The 18,582-nt window shown below is 56.0% G+C and overlaps 1 long non-coding RNA gene and 1 pseudogene across 1 annotated transcript in view; both read right to left on the bottom strand.

Annotated features, from left to right (window-relative positions):
• LOC123637847 overlaps nucleotides 1–18,582 on the bottom strand; it is a 40,517-nt gene that overhangs the window by 19,863 nt on the left and 2,072 nt on the right. The gene's annotated exons all lie outside the window — the stretch shown is intronic.
• On the bottom strand, nucleotides 15,446–15,564 carry LOC123639039 (annotated as a pseudogene).

Below are 18,582 nucleotides of genomic sequence, written 5' to 3'. Positions count from 1 at the left end.
TCTGATGGCTGCGCTATGTAGTGCTGGGTTTGATGGTGGTGGTGGGGTGGGTGGGTTGAGGTATAACCTCTCTGAGTCTGTTGTCCAGCCCAAGAGAAAGGCAAGAATGAAGGAAGGAGCTGGTGGCAAGGAGGAAAAGGCCCCCTTCTCCCCCAAGGGGACTGTGTGTATGACACTGTGCAAGGGGGGGGGCAGTCGAAGGCTCTGGCCAGGGCTGCAGCAGGAGGGGGCAGCCCACGCAGGCAGGGGCGCTGCTGTGTTATAAATCACCCTCGACTCAATTAGAGCCTGTGAAAGGTTGTGCACACCCAGCAGAAAGCGCTGTGCTTGGCGGGCAGCCAGCTCTCGGGGTGGGGGAGGGGGGAGTTGGTGTGTGCCTATGTGTGTGGATGTATGTGCATAGGTGTGCGCCTTACTGTGCGAATGTGCTCATGTGTCCCTGTGTGTCTCTGAGTGTCTGTATGTACCTGTTTGTGCCTTTTTGTTCTATGTATGTGTGCGGTAGAGTGTATATACCTATGGATTCTTGCATGTGCAGTATGCTTGCGTGTTCCTGTGTGTTTGTCACTGGATGTGTCTGTGTGCACCTGTTTATACCTACTTGTGCTGTGTGTGCACCTGTGTGTGTGGGTTGGTTGGTGGGTCGGCTGTCCTCATGCCCACGTACCCTCAGTTGTGAGTGCATGCGTTGCCTCTCCACCTCTTTGCCTCTTACCTGTGTGCTCACCTATGTGCACCCAGGTGAGAGTGGACGTTTGTGATGAGTTACGCTGGCTGTGTGCGTGGGCGTGGAGGGGTGTTCTTGTGGTGGTGATGAGGTGGGGGCCATAGTTCTGTGTATTTAGGGAGAGGCAGAAACAGAGAAAGAGACACGATGGATGCAATTACGGGCCAGAGAAGGCTAGTAGGGAGAGACTGTGACAAGTAGGGGAACCAAGCTTTCAGGAGTGTGGGGGGATGGGCAGTTCAGAGGACCTGCCAAGACCAACCACCTCCGCACCTGAGTCGAGAGGCTGCACACCAGCCATGCCATGGAGGCACTGCCCTAGAGTGGCCAAGGAGCAACCTTGGAGTTATCTCTCCCTCCGTGATAACTAACGGTGACGAGCATTTCCACCCGGTTATCTCGGTGACCCCTCGCAGCCACACTAGTGAACACGTACTATTGTAACTCCCACTTTGCAGCTATGAAAACTGAGGCTCATTGACTTGCTCTCTCCAAGTAGAGTAGAGCCAGAGTCTGAACCTGGTTTGTCTGATTTCAAAGGTCTTGCCACATTCATTACTGCTTCCTCAGGGTGCGCCGGGGGTCACACTCTGGGTAGGGGAGGAGAGTGTATGTGTAGGTGGGTGAGTATGCCTCGCCATCTGCCCGAGCAATCTCAGAACCCCGGGCTGCTGTGCCCCCAGTGCCTAGCACACAGTAGCTGCCAAAGGAATGTCTGTTGGAAAGAGCAGAGAACCAATAGTAGCTGGCAGAGGCACGGGATGGGGAGAGGTGCTTGTGAACCAGCTCATGGATACTGGCCACCTCTGCCTCCCTCCCAGGGAGGAGGTGCCACCCTGGTTGGGGAGTAGTGGCTGAGGTTTTCCCAGAGCCAGGCTGGGCCCTGCCTCATCTTCACTCACACCCATAGGTGGAACCATCTGGATGTATCTCGAGACCAGAATCATGTCTCACCTGTTCCTCTTCTACCAAAGCCACAGACTTTCAGACCCTTTTATGCCACCAGGAACAGTTGGGGCCCTGAATCAGGATCCCCATGGGAGAGGCCTGTACAGGCATCCTTAGCCAGGAGCCAATTTGGAGCCTCTGACTCAGTTTCCCTCTACTAGAATGGCATTTGTTTGAGGAGGAATATGAGGGATCTAAACCATTCAGTCCTGGGCCTCCTTGCCCTGACTGGAGAACCTGCCCTGGAAGTGGCCCCCAGTTCCCAGATCTAGTAGGGCTGGATAAAAGGTCGAAAGCAAAACCCAAGTGGGTTTCGGCCTCTCTCCTGTCCCAGACACCCAGGCCCAGCAAGTGGCCCTCCTTCCTCAGGCTCTTGGGAGGACCCCTCCCTGAGCCAGCATCCCACCAGTGGCCACATTGTGCTCCCGTTTATTGACCACGTGCCAAGGGTGGGAGCGGCGGGGACAGGCCTCCCCTGGGGCAGCCTTGAGGGGGAAACCTAGCTATGTGCCAAACCTTCACCCTGCCTCTTCCGCAAGCTCCTGCAGGTCCCACATCTGGAACCATTTCAGGCAGGGGAAGCCTAATAGGGCTGAGCTGCCCCTCCTTTGATGCTGTGGCTGTGAGGAAGGGTCATGCCCTCTGGGAGGTTGGGGGTTACAAGGCATGGATGGCACCCCTCCTGAGGCTAGGAAAGGGGGGAGTGGGAGGAGTAGGAATGGGCAGGGCTGGGGGGGCCCAGCAGGATGGAGTTGAGGCATTTGTGTCTTGTGCAGCACTGGAGGAGGAGCAGCTCCTCCCAAGAGTGGGATCAGGGGGCAACTGCAGAAAAGATGCAGTAGATGACCGGCATTTGAATCCTGGAAGAAAGGAATCCTAGCTTCATTTTTGCTAAGCCTCAGTTTCCCCATTGCTAAAATGGGGGCATTACTTCCCACACAGGACTCCGGGAGGATCCACAGGGAAAGGATATTTTAGTACCAGGCCAGCACATCAGTAATGCTCAGGATGGGGCAGCAGCTGCTGCTCTTGTTGTTATTATCACTATTTTGTTTAAAACAGAGCTGCTTCTCACCAAAGCTGCCATCCAGCAAAGGAAATCAGGTGAACACACCCAAATCAGCCAGGGAATGTGGGATCAGACATGGGCAGGCTGGGAGGGGAGGATCCTGCAGGGCTGAACAGTCAGGAAGAAGTTCCCAGAGGAAGTAACCTGGGGCTGAACTTAAAGACAGTGGTGGGGAGAGGGCATTCCAGGGGGCAGACCTCCTTGAGCAAAGCCCTGGACACAGGAGGGTGCAGTACAGGTCCGGTGGGCCTGACTGCACCAGGAGCAGAGAGAGGACGGCTCTGGGATAGGGTGGGTGCTCCAGGGGGCTGGCCTTACCCTCGGAGATGAAAGGGGACACTAGACCCTAACTGCCACCTCTAAGCAAGGACTGTCCGCCTGGAGGCCCACCCCACCCCCACCTGCACTGCAACCCAACAGAAGCCCCGAGGATCTGCAGGGGGTCACTGACACCCACCCCGATGTATTCCACCACCACCCCACCAGGGCGCCAAGAAATCAGGTGGCTGCTCCCTCCTCTCTTTATTTATTCTCTGTTTTTTTCCCTTTTCAGGAGACGATAATTATTCAGATCATCGCGGTGATTTACTCGGCAATCAGAGCCGCTCGATGCGGTGGCCGCGGAGCCGAGACGAGCATCGCCAAGGAGGACGAGGCCGCGGCCGGGGGCTCAGCCCTCCTCCCTCCCACCCGCCCGGCCTTTGTTCTCTTCGAGGGCTGCACCCGCGCTGCCTGGCGGGCAGTGGAGGCGCCCACCGCGCGGACCCAGCAGCAAGCTCGGGGGCTTGGGAGCGAGGGTGCACATATGTGTGTCCCGGGGAGGAGCGTGTGGGGGCTGGTGTGTTGCTAGGTGCAGGTCTGAGAATGATGGACTACCTGTGTGTACGTTTATGGGGGTGGGCGGGGGGTCTGGGAGTGCACCAATGCATGAGCATTGCGGTCAGGTGTGTAATCCGAACGTGTGAACCTGTGTGATTACCGGGGGCCTGGGGTACATCTGCCTCCGCAGGCTTGTTCAGAAACTGTAATGGGCAGGTGCCCAGTTGTGTGTATTTTAGGTACACAGCGGGGAGGGGCGAGGGTTGGGGCTCCTGTGATGAAGCTGTCTGGGGTGATCACGGATGGGCAGGGGCCAGGTTCTAGTTTGGTCTCTCTGAGCGTGTCTGGTGGGGGTGGGGGTGTGAGCCATCAGCCCAGACCCAAATGCCAAGTTCTCCTGGGTCAGTGCTGGGGCCCCGGGGTCATGTGGATACAGGTGTGGCTGTGTTCACAGGAGCTGTGTTCACACGTGTCCTCAGCCCTTCGCTCCCTCCTGCCCGCGGGCTGGCGCGGTGACGGTGACCTCATTACCGCCTCCGCAAAGGCCCCTTGAAATCCCTGCGCCGTCGCATTTGGCTGCTCTAAGTGATGGGAAGGGCCTGCGCTTCCTGATCAATCGCTTAAAATTCAGGGTCGGCTCGCTCGCGGGAGAGGGCTGCCTGCCAGCCCCGCGCACCGCGCTCTGCCGCTTCCCCCACGCCCCCTCCTTGCTGGAGGGGGGGCGATGCTGTCGTATTGGAAAACATCCCCGCGCTGGCTGGGGGGCCCGGTGGGGCCAGCGCTGGAAGCCGTTCCACTCGAGCAGATGGCTGTGAAACTTTGGCGGCGAGATAAATTGGGTCTGACGGCGTGAGGCCGGCTCACAGATGGGCGGGATTCTCACGCCGGCCCCCACGTCCGGCCCGGCCGCGGGCAGGGCCCGCACCGCTCAGAGCCCCCTTTGGGCACCCGCCCGGCCCACAGAAGCCTCCTGGAGGCCACCCATCCGCCAATAGCTTCCCGCAGCCGAAGGCGCCCTCCACCACATTCCTTCCGGGCCCCAGATCTCCCCAGAGACCAGCCCGGAGGGAGGGGCAGCCCCCAGCCCCCGCCCGGTCACCTCCGCCAAGCTGGCAGCTGGGCTTTCCCCCTCCTCTGCCATCCGCAGAGGCCTGAAGCGTGAAGGTTAACAGCTGGGGGGGAGGCTGCGTCTCCCTCTCTCACCCCCGCTCGGCTGCAGCCCCGCCCACCTGCCAGCCCTGGGGATGTCGTAAACAGGGCTGTGAGGTGTGGGGGGGGGGGGGCGTCTGACTAACTGGAGGGAGAGAAGAGAGAGCAGACAAAGAGAGAAAGCGAAAATGAACCAGAGGCGAGCAGAGACCGAGGGACAGAGACAGCTAGAGACAGAGACAGGCAGAGAAAGAAAGGGAGATGAAGGTGTAGAGACAGACAGAGACACCCGCAGAGAGGGGCGGAGGGGGAGGAACCTCGGAGCCACAGAGGAGACATAATGAAAGTGGGAGGAAGGCGAAGGCTAGGGCAAGGGGACGACATGCCGGCAGAAATACAGGCGGGACTGCCTAGAGCCGCGGGCTACCGTGGGGTGGGGGTGGGGACGGAGGGTGGGGCGCGGGGCTCCGCGCTGGGCACTTCCGCCCCCGCCCTGAGGGCCCGGGTCCAGAACGAGGGAGTGTCGCTGCCTCTGGCCGCGACCCCGATCCCTACACCACTTCCCCGCCTCGGTTTCCCCAGGAATGCCGGATGGAGGGGTGGGGGTGGAGGGTGCTGTGTGGACATCACTCAGCCGCAGAGCCCGCCTTGAGCGGCCTCCTCCGCGCATCAGTCCAGCGTTAGCCATCGATCCGGCCCGGCCTAGCTAGATACCTACGGCCCGAGGCCCACTCTGCGGAGGTCTGACAAAGAAGGGGGCGTCACTTCCCGGCCGCCCCCGTGGGGATTCTGTGCCAGAATAACCCCCACCCTACCCCTGCCCCAGGGCCAGAGCGGCGCACTCACCCCCGCCCGTCCCCGGGCAGCCCCATTTGGCGGGTCAAGTAGCTGGGGGGCAGCTAGGGGATGGCCAGGGTGACCCCTGGCCTTGCCTCCTGTGGGGTGCGGGAGGCCAAAAGGAAAAATCTTCGCGGAGTTGACGAAGTTGAAGTTTCGTAAAGGGCGTGAAGGAGACAGCCAATCAGCGGGCCGTTATTTACATGGGCTCTCTGATTGGCTCTCATGGTGCCTCTTTAGAATGTTATTTTGAAACCTTAAGAAAATGTAAAGTCCCCCTGGTGGGGAAGGGAGGCTCAGATCCCCCCAGGTTTCATGGAGGCCCCCCAAGGCCAAGCTCTGATGGGAGATGGGGAGCTTAAACATAGTTTGGTCCAACCGTCACAATACAAATGACCAACTGGAGGCCTGAGGGACAGAGGTGGAGCTTGACCTGAACACAGGTGATAGGTTCGGCCCACCTCTTGGTGCCTGGATGTGCGGTCAGCGGTCACTTCAGACTGCAGATGGGTAAGAAGGGCTTGGTCCTAGTAGGCTGTAAAGAGCCATTCAGTGGCATGAGAGGGGCTGATCCAATGGCGGGGGTGGGGGCACGACAAGGGAGAAAGGCCTGGCCATGTGCAGTCTTGTTTGTGACAGAGAAAGTGTGGGTGGTGTCACCAAGTTCAGCAAGCTGGCAAATAATGCAGTTTCAGAGGTAGGCCCAACTGGTTCCCCAGATGACCCCCAGGCCTGCCTGACCTTGAGATCATGTTTCCCCTGACAACGTGGACAGGAACACTTGGGAGCCTGGTGACAGGCTGAACTCTCAAGGGCCTAAAGGAGCCAGTTTGCTCTGTGCTTAGAGAGGGGCTAGGCCACCCCTAGCAGTGTCACACTGCCCTTCAGCCATACTCCTGGGTCCAGCAGACCCTGAGTCACTCTTGGAGAGTAGGGAGAGGTCTGGATATTGTAATTATGAGTAGAGAACCCGTTTCTATCATGAGGCCTCCACCCTGCCTTCCCTCACTGAGTCAGTCCCTCCCATCCATGCTGGGAAAAGGGTCCCCTGGGGTTGCCATTCGAAAATCCAGCCCAGCTTCCTGGCCCACTCTCCTCCCTGGGGGCTCAGCATAGATGACTCAGGACTGTGGGGGTGGGGAGCTGCCAAGGGGTGAATGGGGGAGCGCTGAGCCTGTGTCTGAGGCTGAAGAGAAACCCCTCCATCTGCCTGTGGCGAATCGGAGAACAGGTGGAAGAATTCACTCTAGTGGGTTCTAACCCTGCCCCAATTCTTTCCCAGTGACATAGCCTGGAGATCCGGCTCTGTCACGCAAATCCAAATAGCCTTCACCCAGAGCCGGACAGTGTATGTGAAAGAGAGGCTGTGCCTACCAGTCCTTGTGTGCATGTAGCTGCCCCTGTGACATACCCCTGTGGACCCCTGGGCTAGTGCAAAAACACCTTGTTTACAGAAGACCCAGGGACCCCACACCCAGTGCCCAGACATCTAAGAGACTCCACCACCTGCCAACCCCTAGCACTCAGCCTGCTAATGAACCAAACTTGCTGTGTGGCTTTGGGCACAGCTTGTACATCTCTGGGCCTCAGGCTTGTCTGTAAAGCCATGCCCTCCTGAACACTCCCAGTGGAGGCAGCTGCAGAGAAATCCTAATGGCAGGGGCAAAGTCCAAGAGGAGCCTGGGAAGGCCTTCTCAGAGCCCCAGCTGGTTGAGCCTGTGGTCTGGGAGCAGAGTGGGGCAGGGACAAGATTGCCAAGTCTCACGGTTCTTACCAATTCTCATAATCTCATCTCTCCTCCTGCCTGCCCACCTCGTAAATAGCAGGAGGTTAGGCTGGGGCTGGGGCAGGAGCAGGGAGCTGCATGTGCATATGTGTTTGTGTGTGTACATGTGTGCACACATGGGGAGGGTGTGAGAGCCATCCCCCTACCCCTGCCACTGCCGCCATTGCGCTCTGAGAAGCTGAGATAATCCCCCGCCATCTGTCTTGTGTTGCTAACCCACTCAGCCGGACAGCTGCCCGGGCCACAGCTCTACAGGCAAGCGGGTTGGGGGGAGTGAGGGGCACTGGGGGAGCTAGCCAGCTCTGAGAACCAGGCAGCAGAGACACTCAGTCCTCCCACCCCAGAATATCCCTGCTCTACAGAGGAGGAACGCAAAGTCAGAGAAGGGATTAGCAGGACATCCCCCATTCCTGCTCCTGATCATGGGAAGGAGTAAAGGAGTAGAGAACACTCCCTGGTCTAGGGGCTTGGGGTGACACTCCCAGAATGCAGGGGGATGGACAGAATGACCTGCTAGCTTATGTTCTCATGAGTCCTCCTATGGGCAACTTCCCAGAGCCAAGAGGAGAAAGCAGGCTCATAGAATATTTGGTGGGTAATGCTTAGTATGTGGGCCCATTATTCTGATGAGGAAACTGAGGTTTAGAGAAGGAAGTATTTACTAACCTGCCCAGCTCACTCTAGTAAATAGAAGAGCTGGGACTTGGACCCATGTATCAGGCTCCAGCAGCCCTAGCTCTGTACCTAGTTCTCTCTGCACACCCCCACACCAATAATCAAGTCTCTCACCCTGCCTCCCCTCCCTAACCTGTAGCTATCCCCCCTGGGCTCTGAGGTTCTGCCAGCCAAAGCGTAGCAATAGACTCTCCGCAGTGTGGTCCCAATGCATTCGGGGGCTATCAGGCCATGCCAGGCAGGGCCTAGGGAAGGATGAAACCATGCACCTGAGTGTGGGCCCCCCACCTGCCCCCCTCCTGTCAGTCATCTTTCGCCTCTCCCCTACAAACAGCACGCTTCCACGCACACGCAGTCTCAGACACAGATGGCACACGCTCATGTGGTCACGCAAACAGGTCTGCACACGACAACAGGCAGATAAACACAAACATGGTCACACATACAGTGCTTATAAACACATAATCTCCCAGATACAAACACAAACTCAGACAGCCTCCCACATCGCACACCAACACACAGACCTCAACGCTCACACCAAACACACGTTCCACTCCCCAACCTCCACTCGCTGCAGGCTCCAGTTCCTAAATCCCACCCCCCACGCCCCAAGTACTCCATCTTGCCACACACAGAACAGAAAAGCTCCAGGCAGGGCCAGTGTGTAGGTGGGAGTGGGGGTTAAGAAGGCAGGGGTGAGTATGCTCCAGCAAGGTGTTGGTGAGCCCCTGTGCCCTCCCCAACCCCCCCTAGACCTTGGGGAGCTTCCACCTGGTCACACATCCAAGAGAACAGGCCCTACCTCTCACCTACAGGGGCCCTCAGCTCTCCCAGGCCCAGGAGGAGGAAAGGCACCAATGGGAGAGAACCGCCTCTTGTCTGAGGGTCTGTTTGTCAGAAAATGAGACACACTGAGATCATCTGACTAGCAGTGGTCTGACCCCCCTCAGGGCTGTGGACTCCAGGTCTTGTCCATGATGCAACCACTACAAACCCTTCTTCCCAAACCTCTGCCTCTCCCTGCCTCTCCCTCTCCACCCAGCCCTTAAGAGACCCTGGAGGCAAAGGTTAGGTGGCCCCTCTCTGTGCTGGGATTTGACTCCCAGACCACGGTGAACTCTTGAGCCAGAGGGAGCCCCTCTCTGAGCCTGGCTTCCTTGCAGCTAAGAAGGGCGCAGGCCCCAGACACAATCAAACACACACAGGGTCACACACGCACTCACCTGCCCACCTGCATGCATCCTCAGTCACACACACTCACACTGTCACACCCCCATGCTCTCACATGCTCACTGTCACTCTTTCACACTCAGCCACACCTCACCCTATCGCACCCATGGCCCACCTGAGCAGGCCACAGTTCTGGGGCCCTGAGGTGAGTAGACCTCTGGCAGAGGCTCAGAGGCTAGTGTTGACAACCTGGTGTGCAGGGAGACGGGAAGGGGAAGGGCTGCCACCGAGGCCTGGAGGGTCTTGAATAATTCAGGGAAGTGGCGGCTGTGGTAGCCACAGCCTGTCAGCTGCAGGGAAAGATCGGTGGCTAGATTGTTCTGGGAAGATCACTCCTGGTGCTTTGAGGAGAGTCAGCCCAGTCTGGGGGCTCACTGAACTCACAGAGGACTTTTCACACATGCCTTCACTCCTAATCCTCACCACGAGCCTGAACAACAGGTACCCTAGGCTCATTTTACAGATGAGGAAACTGAGGCTCATATGCAGAAGAGACTTGCTCAAAATTATAAAGCAGGAGCCTCCAGGCTCCCACCCGCACCCCTCCCCCCATATACACACACTCACTTCCCAGAGAGAGGTGCCTTGGTCACTGTGCCCAGATGGAGATGAGAGATGCCAGCCATGTGAGGACACTCTGGGGTGTACTGTTGTTGGTTCAGGGCCTGCACACAGTAGGTGCTCAGTCGCTGTCTGCTGAAAGAAGGTACTGTGCAGAGGCACAGAGCAGCCCAAGGCCATACCTCTACATCTCATATAAGTTACTAGATCTCTCTGAGCCTCAGCTTCCCCATCTGTAAGATGGGTGCTAAGTGTACTGACTTCATGGGGTTTTGATGAAGACCGACTGGGAAGACACACAGAAGGCAGTTCTCATGGGGTTTGGCTTGCAAGAAGGGCCCCACATTGCAGCTAAAATTGTGCTGTGGATACGCCACAAGGAGACACAGCCACAGAGGGGTGGTCTGTGCACACGTGGTTCTCTCTGCCCCGAGCATCCTCCCTAGTCTCCTTTGCTCCTGTCTCCTCTTCAAGGCTGACTGCATCTGCCACTTCCTCCGGGATGACAGCCATGGTCTCCTGCCATATCCAGCACCCCCCCCCACTGATCTCCCCACTGCCCTCCCTGGCACCCAAGTGGCTGATATCCTTTGGGTCTTACTGCCTTCTCTACCTTACATGCTAAGGGTGGCCCAGCCTGCCCCAGCTCAGGGCCTGCACACAGTAGGTGCTTAAGTGCTGCCTGCTGAACTGATAGCTCTGTCACCATGTCAGCACAAAGCAACCAGCATTTTGGGTGCATGTGTAGTTAAAATAAACCACTGAGGTCTTGGGTGTGTTCTCTCTGCAAAAACAAAAATACCCAAGAACCATAGCAAAAGACCAGAATGCGGCTGCTTCCCCCAGAGGCCAAGTGTCAGGCTCCCAGCCACATCCCTGACCTGAAGGGGCACCTGCCCAAGCCCGTGAGGACCAACACGTAGAGGCAGTTGGCGCGTGACTACTGTGCCCAGTGGGGAAAGGCAGACGCTCGGTCCCCAGGGCCCTGAGCCCTGAGGAGACTATGGAACAGCCTCCATATTTGATTCAAAATAAAAACCACAGTAAACCATAGTCCTAAAACTTATACGTCGGCTGAAATTAAAATAGCTTCTTGCTACGTTTTCTGGTTTCAATATTCTGGGTAAGCTCACGGAAGCTGAATCAGGCAATTTGTCTGTCTCTCGTGCTTTGTTTCTGCGGCTGCCCCTGCTTTCCTGGGACCTCAGCACACGCCTGGTCTCCCCGCTGAAGCAGACCCCGCTGGGCCTGGGGGTCCCCTGGCCCTGCTCCACTGAGGCTGATCCCCCAGGAAAGTGTCCCTGCCTAGGCACGCCCCACGGTTCTGGTGGCCCCTCAGGAGGGGAGGGGACCAGGACCCAGCCCAAGCCAAGAGCTGCCCCCAACAGGCTCCTCTCTGCCACTGCTCCCACAAGGTTTCCAGCACCCCCGGCCCCCCCTCTTCGGGGGAACCTTGCGGCTGGGCCCGTGCCTGCGGCGAGTCTCACCCCAGTATTATTTTAGTCGCAGACAGACACGAGGCAGATGGTGACAACATCCCTTCCCCGCTCCACACTGACGAGAGCCGTTGCCGCCCTGAAGCCTCAGGGTTCTTCTCCCTCAGGAATATTTCAGTCCCGACTCGGTGGCTAAATGCGGCTGCTCGTGTGAGACAAGCACACATCTGCGCCGCCTCCTCCCTACCCCCCACCCATTTCCTGGGACTGAGCAGAGAGCCCTGGGGAGGCCCTGCCCACTTGCAGCTCAGCCCCATCCCCCCCGGCTGCCCCACTGTGTGCCAGGCATCCTGCCATTAACACCGCACCCCTGGGAGAGGGCAGCTACTGTGCCCACTTTACAGATGAGGAACCTAAGGCTCAGTGTGAAGCAGGGGCCTGTCCCAGGTCACACAGCAGGACAGGAGGCGTTCCCATGGGACCCAGTGCACCCTGGGGACACAAGGCGCTCCCTCTGCTCCTCCCCCACACCTCAATCTCCACCCTGCCACCTCTGTGCCCACCCCAGGCAACCCTCCTTCCTAGTAGCTCACTATTTCATTGCAGTGACCACCCTCTGTCAATAGCCCAGGACACGAGGCTGGCCAAGCACTGACACTGTCTCTTGCCCTGCTGCTCCCAGCTCAGGGGACATGTGACTGAACTTGTCAGTATCAGGGCCAGATGGAGAAGTACAGCAGAGGAGGGTTCCGGCATGAGACAGGTCTGGTTTCAAATCTCAGCATTGTTGTGACTTTGAGCAAATCACTAACCTCTCAGGACCTGTTTGCTCACCTGTAAAATGCACAACAGCAGCATCCCCCCACCCTCCAATCCGGTGAGGTGACTGCTATATTCCCAGCGCCTAAAGCAGGGCCAGGAACATAGCACATGCTCAATAAATATGCATTGAGTGAATGACACGGGTAATGAGATTAGCATCAGGCCTGGCTCAGTGGAGTTGGTCCTCCCTGCAGCCCCAGCCCTACAACGCCTGGGCCAGCTCTGCCTTGGTGACCCACAAAGAGGTGAAGTTGGTCACGAGAGCCAAGGTGAGCCTTGCCTCTAGACCCCCTGCCCAACCCCTGCAACACAAAGTGCTTGGAGCCTTGAGGGTGCCGGAGCCCTCACCACTAGGCTCAGGGGCCAGCAAAGCGTGGGAGTTGGGCTGAGGTTGTTTTGGTTCCCCCATGTCCCCTTCTCCAGCTACTCACCCTGACTGGCCAGGGGTGGGGAAGCTGGATAGGGGCTCTTTCAGGGCTTGGGATGCTTTCTGGGCCAGTGGGGACATGTCTATTCCCAGTCAGACCTCCTGGCTTTGGGCGCCCTACCCCAGCACAGTCCCCACCTGCCACGCCTCAGGTGGCCTTCTGGGGCTGGGCCAAGATACATACTGACAAACCATCACATGAAAACACACCCTCCTCAGTGAAACTCACACCTCATAAAGATGTACAAAGCATATATACACAAATACCTACCACCCAACTAAAGGCCCAGAAACAAACATATACATGACTCTATGTGTACGGCAAGATATCCAAGGTCACAAATTTCCACGCTGCAGAGCACAACACGTGCCATAGTCACAAACACGCGGCACAGGATGTGCCCACACAGTCACACAGCACAGCCGTGAACGCACGCGTGGCACAACCCGGACAGGCCCAGGCACACAGCCCAGGAGCACAGATGTGCACTGCAGGATGCAGAGGTCTGTCTCCCTGCACCTGACCAGCACCTCAGGGACAGGCTGGGATAGGGACACGGGGCCATTGGAGGAGGGTAGGCCAAGCCTGGGTGGCAGCGGGTTGGGGTCAGCTCTGCAGCCCCCACTTTTACAGGACTTGGGCCCAGGCATCAGTGCCTACATCAAGCAGGTCCCGTGTGGTGAAGAAGTCAGGGACCTCAGCCCCAATCACACACCAGCATGCTACCACGGCCATCTCTCCCCTCACAGCTCTCTCTGCCCAGGTCGCCCTCGCACTCACGCGTGGCACAAGAAACTGGGCGAGGCCACCCACTGGCCCCACAAAAGCCAATACAAAGGAAAAGAGAAGCTGAGTGTCCGTGCAGACACCTGTGGAAACGCTTTTAAACAAGGAGTTCTGGGCAACAGACCACACTCTGCCAGTCACGGTCAGGAAGGGCAAGTCCGTCTGAGTGGCCACACACCAACCCACCCTGAGGACACGGCCGAGACCACCCAGCTTCGGGAGGCCTCCTGGTGAAGGACCAAGGCCCTCTTCTCTGGCCCACCCTCTCTCTGGTACATCTCACCCATGGCTCCCCCTCTCTCAGCACCGCTCTGTGCCATTGCCCTGGGGCTGGCATTCAAGGCCCCTAGTTATCTGACCCTGTCCTGTGTTCTTTTCTCTAGGCCTTTGCCAATGCTGTTCCCTCCACCAAGAATGCATTCCCAGCCCCACCTTTCGGCATCCTGCCCATGTATCAAAATCAATGCTGCCTCCCCAAAAAGCCTCCCCAATCCCTGCCAGGAAAAAAATTCTCACTTCAGTGCTGGAACAAGCGATGAGGATCTCTGTGGGCCTCTGCTGGACCTCAACGTCCTAATCAGCGAGATACGTAAGACACGGCCCATCACCACTGAGAGCACAAAAGACAGAATAACTAGGTCAGGAATTCTTAAAGCAGGGTCCATGGACCTATGGGAGTCTCCTAGACCTTTTCAGGGGTAGGTGAGGTCAAAATTATGTTACTAATAATAGTAAGACATTATTTTCGTGTGCTGACATTTACACTGATGGTACAAAAGCAATAGTGGATAAAACTGTTGGCGCCTTAGCACGAGGCAAGGCAATGACACTAGCCTGTACTAGGAGTCCTATTCGGCACCCTCAGGCACTTGCATTTAAAAAAAAAAAAGAAAGCTGGTTTCACGTGAGTGTTTGAGTGTCCCTATTGAAGGGAATAGTGAAATTAGTCATTTTATTAAATCTCAGCCCTTGAGTACACACCTATTTAACATTTTGTTCAATTCATATAATATTCACATAAATTCCCATACATGGGAAATTCATATACAGCACTTCTGTAACATGCCTAAGTGTGCTGGTTGCCTGCAGGAAAAGCAACTGTGCCATCGTTTGAGTTATGAGCTGAACTAGCTGCTTTTTGTTTTGGTTTGCTTTGTTTTGAGACAGAGTCTCCTCTGTCGCCCAGGCTAGAGTGCCATGGCTCAGCCTAACTCACAGCAATCTCAAATTCCTGGGTTCAAGCGATCCTCCTGCCTCAGCTCCCGAGTAGCTGGGACTACAGGCATGCGCCACTATGCCTGGCTAAAATTCTATTTTTTAAGTGAAAATTCAAATTTTAGAATACTTGTGTATATGTCACCATAAGCTGGACAGCTTCCTGGTACATTTCTGATGAAATTGGTGGTGATTATCAATGGATGTGATTATTTAACATGGTATGAAATGTGAGAGATCTTCATTATAAGTCAATGAACTAACATTTTCTTCTTTTTTTTTAAATTTAATTTATTTATTTATTTATTTTTTAGAAATGGAGTTTCACAATATTGCCCATGGTGACCTCAAACTCTTGGGCTCAAGTGATCCTTCTGCCTCAATCTCCCGAGTACCTGGGACTGTATGTAGGTGCTCGCCACTGTGCCTGCAATGTTTTCTAAATGACCGATGCATGATGTTATAAAATCCCACATGGGTAAAAGATCCACTCAAAATGTGAGTTAGACAAACTAAAGTTGGACTTTAATAATGTAACTGAATATGAAAAGTTCATCGATATGGGTTTCAGACTCCAAATCATAACTAATCTTTAGGAAACTACCACTTATCAAGTTTTGGTGTGGTATCAAATTATCTGCAAAGACTATTAAAATACTCCTCACTCTCCAACTATAAATCTGTGTGAGGCCAGGTTTTCTTCATATACTTCAACAACAACAAATTGTATACACATATCACAATAGCTTGAAAGCAAAAGCAGATATGAGAATGCAGCCCAGCCCCAAGGGGCCTGTTTGCTCTATTAAGCCAGGTATCAATGAGATTTGCAAAAATGTAAAAACAATACCACTCTTCTTGCTAATTTTGTTTTGTTCTAGAAAATATATTTTTCATAAAACATATTATATATAACATGTAACGGAATTATTACTGGGTTTTTAAAAAATTTTTTTAAGCCTGCAGCACCCAGTATTCCCAGGCCGCCTCCCACCCAAGTACTAACCAGACCCGACCCTGCTTAGCTTCTGAGATCAGACAAGATTGGGCACATGCAGGGTGGTATGGCTGTAGGACATTACTATTATTTTTAAATGAATGAATAAATACATGTTTTTAAATTTTCTCAGTTTTAATTTCTAATATGGTAAATCTTGATGGATATAACCCATGTAAACAAAAGCTCTTTGTGTTCCTCAATAATTATTAAGGGTGTAAAGGAATCCTGAGAACAAAACGATTGACAACCACTGGTCTAGCGGTTCCCCAGCAGGAAAGACCAGGGGTAGACATGAAGAAAGTCTGGATCAGCGGGCATAGGCAGTGACCCACAGGGGCTCCCAGGGAGAGTTCCTTTGAAGTCTGGGCAGGCAGGGTGAGGGAAGGGGGCTTGGAGCAGGGCGGGGACCACATGACCTCAGGGTGGGGGGCTCTGGCAGAGGCTTCTGGGAGTCCCTGACTTCCCTCTGCTGCCCCCGTAGGGGCTGTGAGTGTGCAGGGGGTGGCCCTAAACACACAACAGACCCTTCCACACATAGGGTGGAAACCCAGCCAGGGAGCTCCCCGCCCTTCCCAGAAAGCCTCCATCCTGCCCCACCCCCACCCCCACCCACAAAAGCATTTGGGCCTTAAAATTATCGTCACCACGGCGGTGCAGCAGACAATACAGAGGGGACATTATGCACTGAGAGAGAGGCCTCGTTGTTGGCACAGCCGACACAGCAGCACTCTGTTCTGGGCAGGCTGGGGGCTGCTCATGTGCTCAGGCACAGACCCCTCACACCCTGAATCACGTCCTCCCCGGAGGCACACTCACAGCTCACCCTGGGACACCCCTCGGGCACTGGCTGTGGCACGCAGGAGCCTTGGGATGTGCCACCCCACCCCATGCACACCCCCCCCAGCTCTGAGCCCACACTGCCGGCCCCACACGTACCCTGTCCTCCGTGCCACAGGCATCCCCACCTGGGGAGCGTCACAGGGGTACAGGGGACGCCAGGCAGCCACGTTGAGGACCCCTGGGGAAGCACGCCCTGCCTGCACCGCCCCGCACAGCCTGGCCCGGATCACGGGGCAGCGAAACCGGCAGCCGCCTAGGCTGGGCCAGACGTGCCTGGACCCACAGAGGGACACAAAGGCCGCGTTGTTGCTTTGCCAAACACTCCCAGCTCTGGAGTGGGAGGGAGGGACCTGGGTAACCGGCACCCCTACCCCCAGCTCCTGGGCTGTCCCTGGAGCGAGTGTGGACTTTAACCTCCTAGGCCACTACCAGTGCTTGGGCCAGCGGGCAGGCAAGGGGGGACAGCACAAACCTGATGGAGCCTGCCCAGGGAGGGCTCCCCAGCAGTGCTTACACTCCACCCGCTGTCTTTTTGTTTCTCCTCTGAGTCAGGGTCTCTCTCCCTCCCAACATGTGCACAGCTTGTTCCCTCTGCCTAGAACTCCCTCCCCTCTTCTTGTCTGGAGAATTTTTATTTTCCTTTAGACTCTGTTCAGAGCGCACCTCCCAGAGAAGCCCTCCTGACCCGGGGCTGAGCCCCTTGCTCCTCTGTGCTTCCCGGCATACAGGGAGCCCCAGACGCCCACCGGAGAATCCCCTGCGCCCGGCACCGCCCAGCCTGGGGTAGGTCCCCAGGATCCTCAGTCCTGTCAGAGGATCCGGTGAGCCGGCGTCGCTGGCCCACGGACCCAGTCACATCTCAGTCCAAGGCCTGACCAGCCACAAGACCACACTGAGGCAGTGAAGGGAGGGGGCAGAGTTACCAGCCCAAGTCATCGCCATCAGGTGACACAGAGGGTGCAGGGGAGTTCCCTGCTTTCTCACATCCAAGCCTCCATTCCCTGTGCCTAGGACACTCTTTCCCATCCCTCTGCTTGCCAAGTCCGGCCCATGCCAGTGTAGCCGTCTTCACCTCTCACTTAACACTTACAGAGCATTTCCCGCCAGCCGGCACAGTTCTAAGGGATTTACGGGTATGAGCTCATTGAATCCTCACAACCACCCTTTGAACTAGGCACTATTCTTATTATTCCCATTTTAAAGATGGGGAAAGCAAAGCACAGTGAGGTTAAGTAACTGGTCCAAGGTCACACAGCTACTAAGTGGCAGAGCTATAACTCGAACCCAGCAAGTCGCTTCCTCCAGGCAGCCTTCCCAGCCTCTCACACCAGATTAGGGGCCTCTGCTGTGAGCATCCCCAACCCTAAATCCATCAGTGCCCATTGGTTTGGCTCCCCACTCCTGATGGGGAGTCCCTTGAGGACTCCCATGGGGACATATTTTTTCTGTGCCCCAGGAGCCCAGCCTGTAGCACAACACCTGGCCCAAGGGGCTCTCAAGAAATATTGTTGACTGAATAACCAAAAGCACAAGGATGGCTGGACACCCAGCACGCAAGGGGGAAGGAGGCAGGGGCTGCCCAGAAAGGCCTAAGTTCTCTCCCCTCCCTACTCTGCACGCCACCTGCTCCATCACTTGCTACAAGGCCTCTGCTGTCTGTGGGTACAAGGGGCTACGGAAGCGGGAACACCTTAAGGCCCAGCTGCTCCCAGGCCTCCAGGTTCCTCCAGGCAAAGAGTCTCTTGAAATTCTCAGGCATCATGAACCAAAACGATAGGCTCTTTTTCTGAGTCTGCTGCACCATTTCTCTCTTCCGATACCTAATTTTCCAGCCAACTGATTAATTTCTCTAGCTTCTATCCAAGGTTTCCAAACTGCTGCTCAGAGCCCAGCCAATGGAGAGATTTGGATGGAGAGGGATACCTGCACCCAGTGGACCAGCCAAACTGCAGGGCCCTTACACCTAAGCGTTGTCCCCTGGACAGGGCCCCTTCCTCTAGAAGTTCGTCACCCTTGGCTGTGGCCCCAGAAGGAGACACAACCACACCCCATCCTCCCACTGGCTGTCTCTGCACTTCCAAAGAAGAATCAATCCCACGGCGTGGAAAGAACAGCCCTGGGATGGGGCCACTGGCACTTCCGTCCAGTTTTCCCAGGCCTGAAACTGGACTGAGAGAGTACCCTAAAGAATGGGCATGCACCTGTGGTCCCAGCTACTCGGGAGGCTAAGGATCCCTTGAGCCCAGGAGTTTGA

This window comes from Lemur catta, chromosome 5 (genome assembly GCF_020740605.2).
Source record: "Lemur catta isolate mLemCat1 chromosome 5, mLemCat1.pri, whole genome shotgun sequence".
In the NCBI taxonomy this organism is placed as follows: domain Eukaryota; kingdom Metazoa; phylum Chordata; class Mammalia; order Primates; family Lemuridae; genus Lemur; species Lemur catta.
Note: the sequence above shows the minus strand (reverse complement) of the source record. Positions and strands in the feature narration are given on the sequence as shown.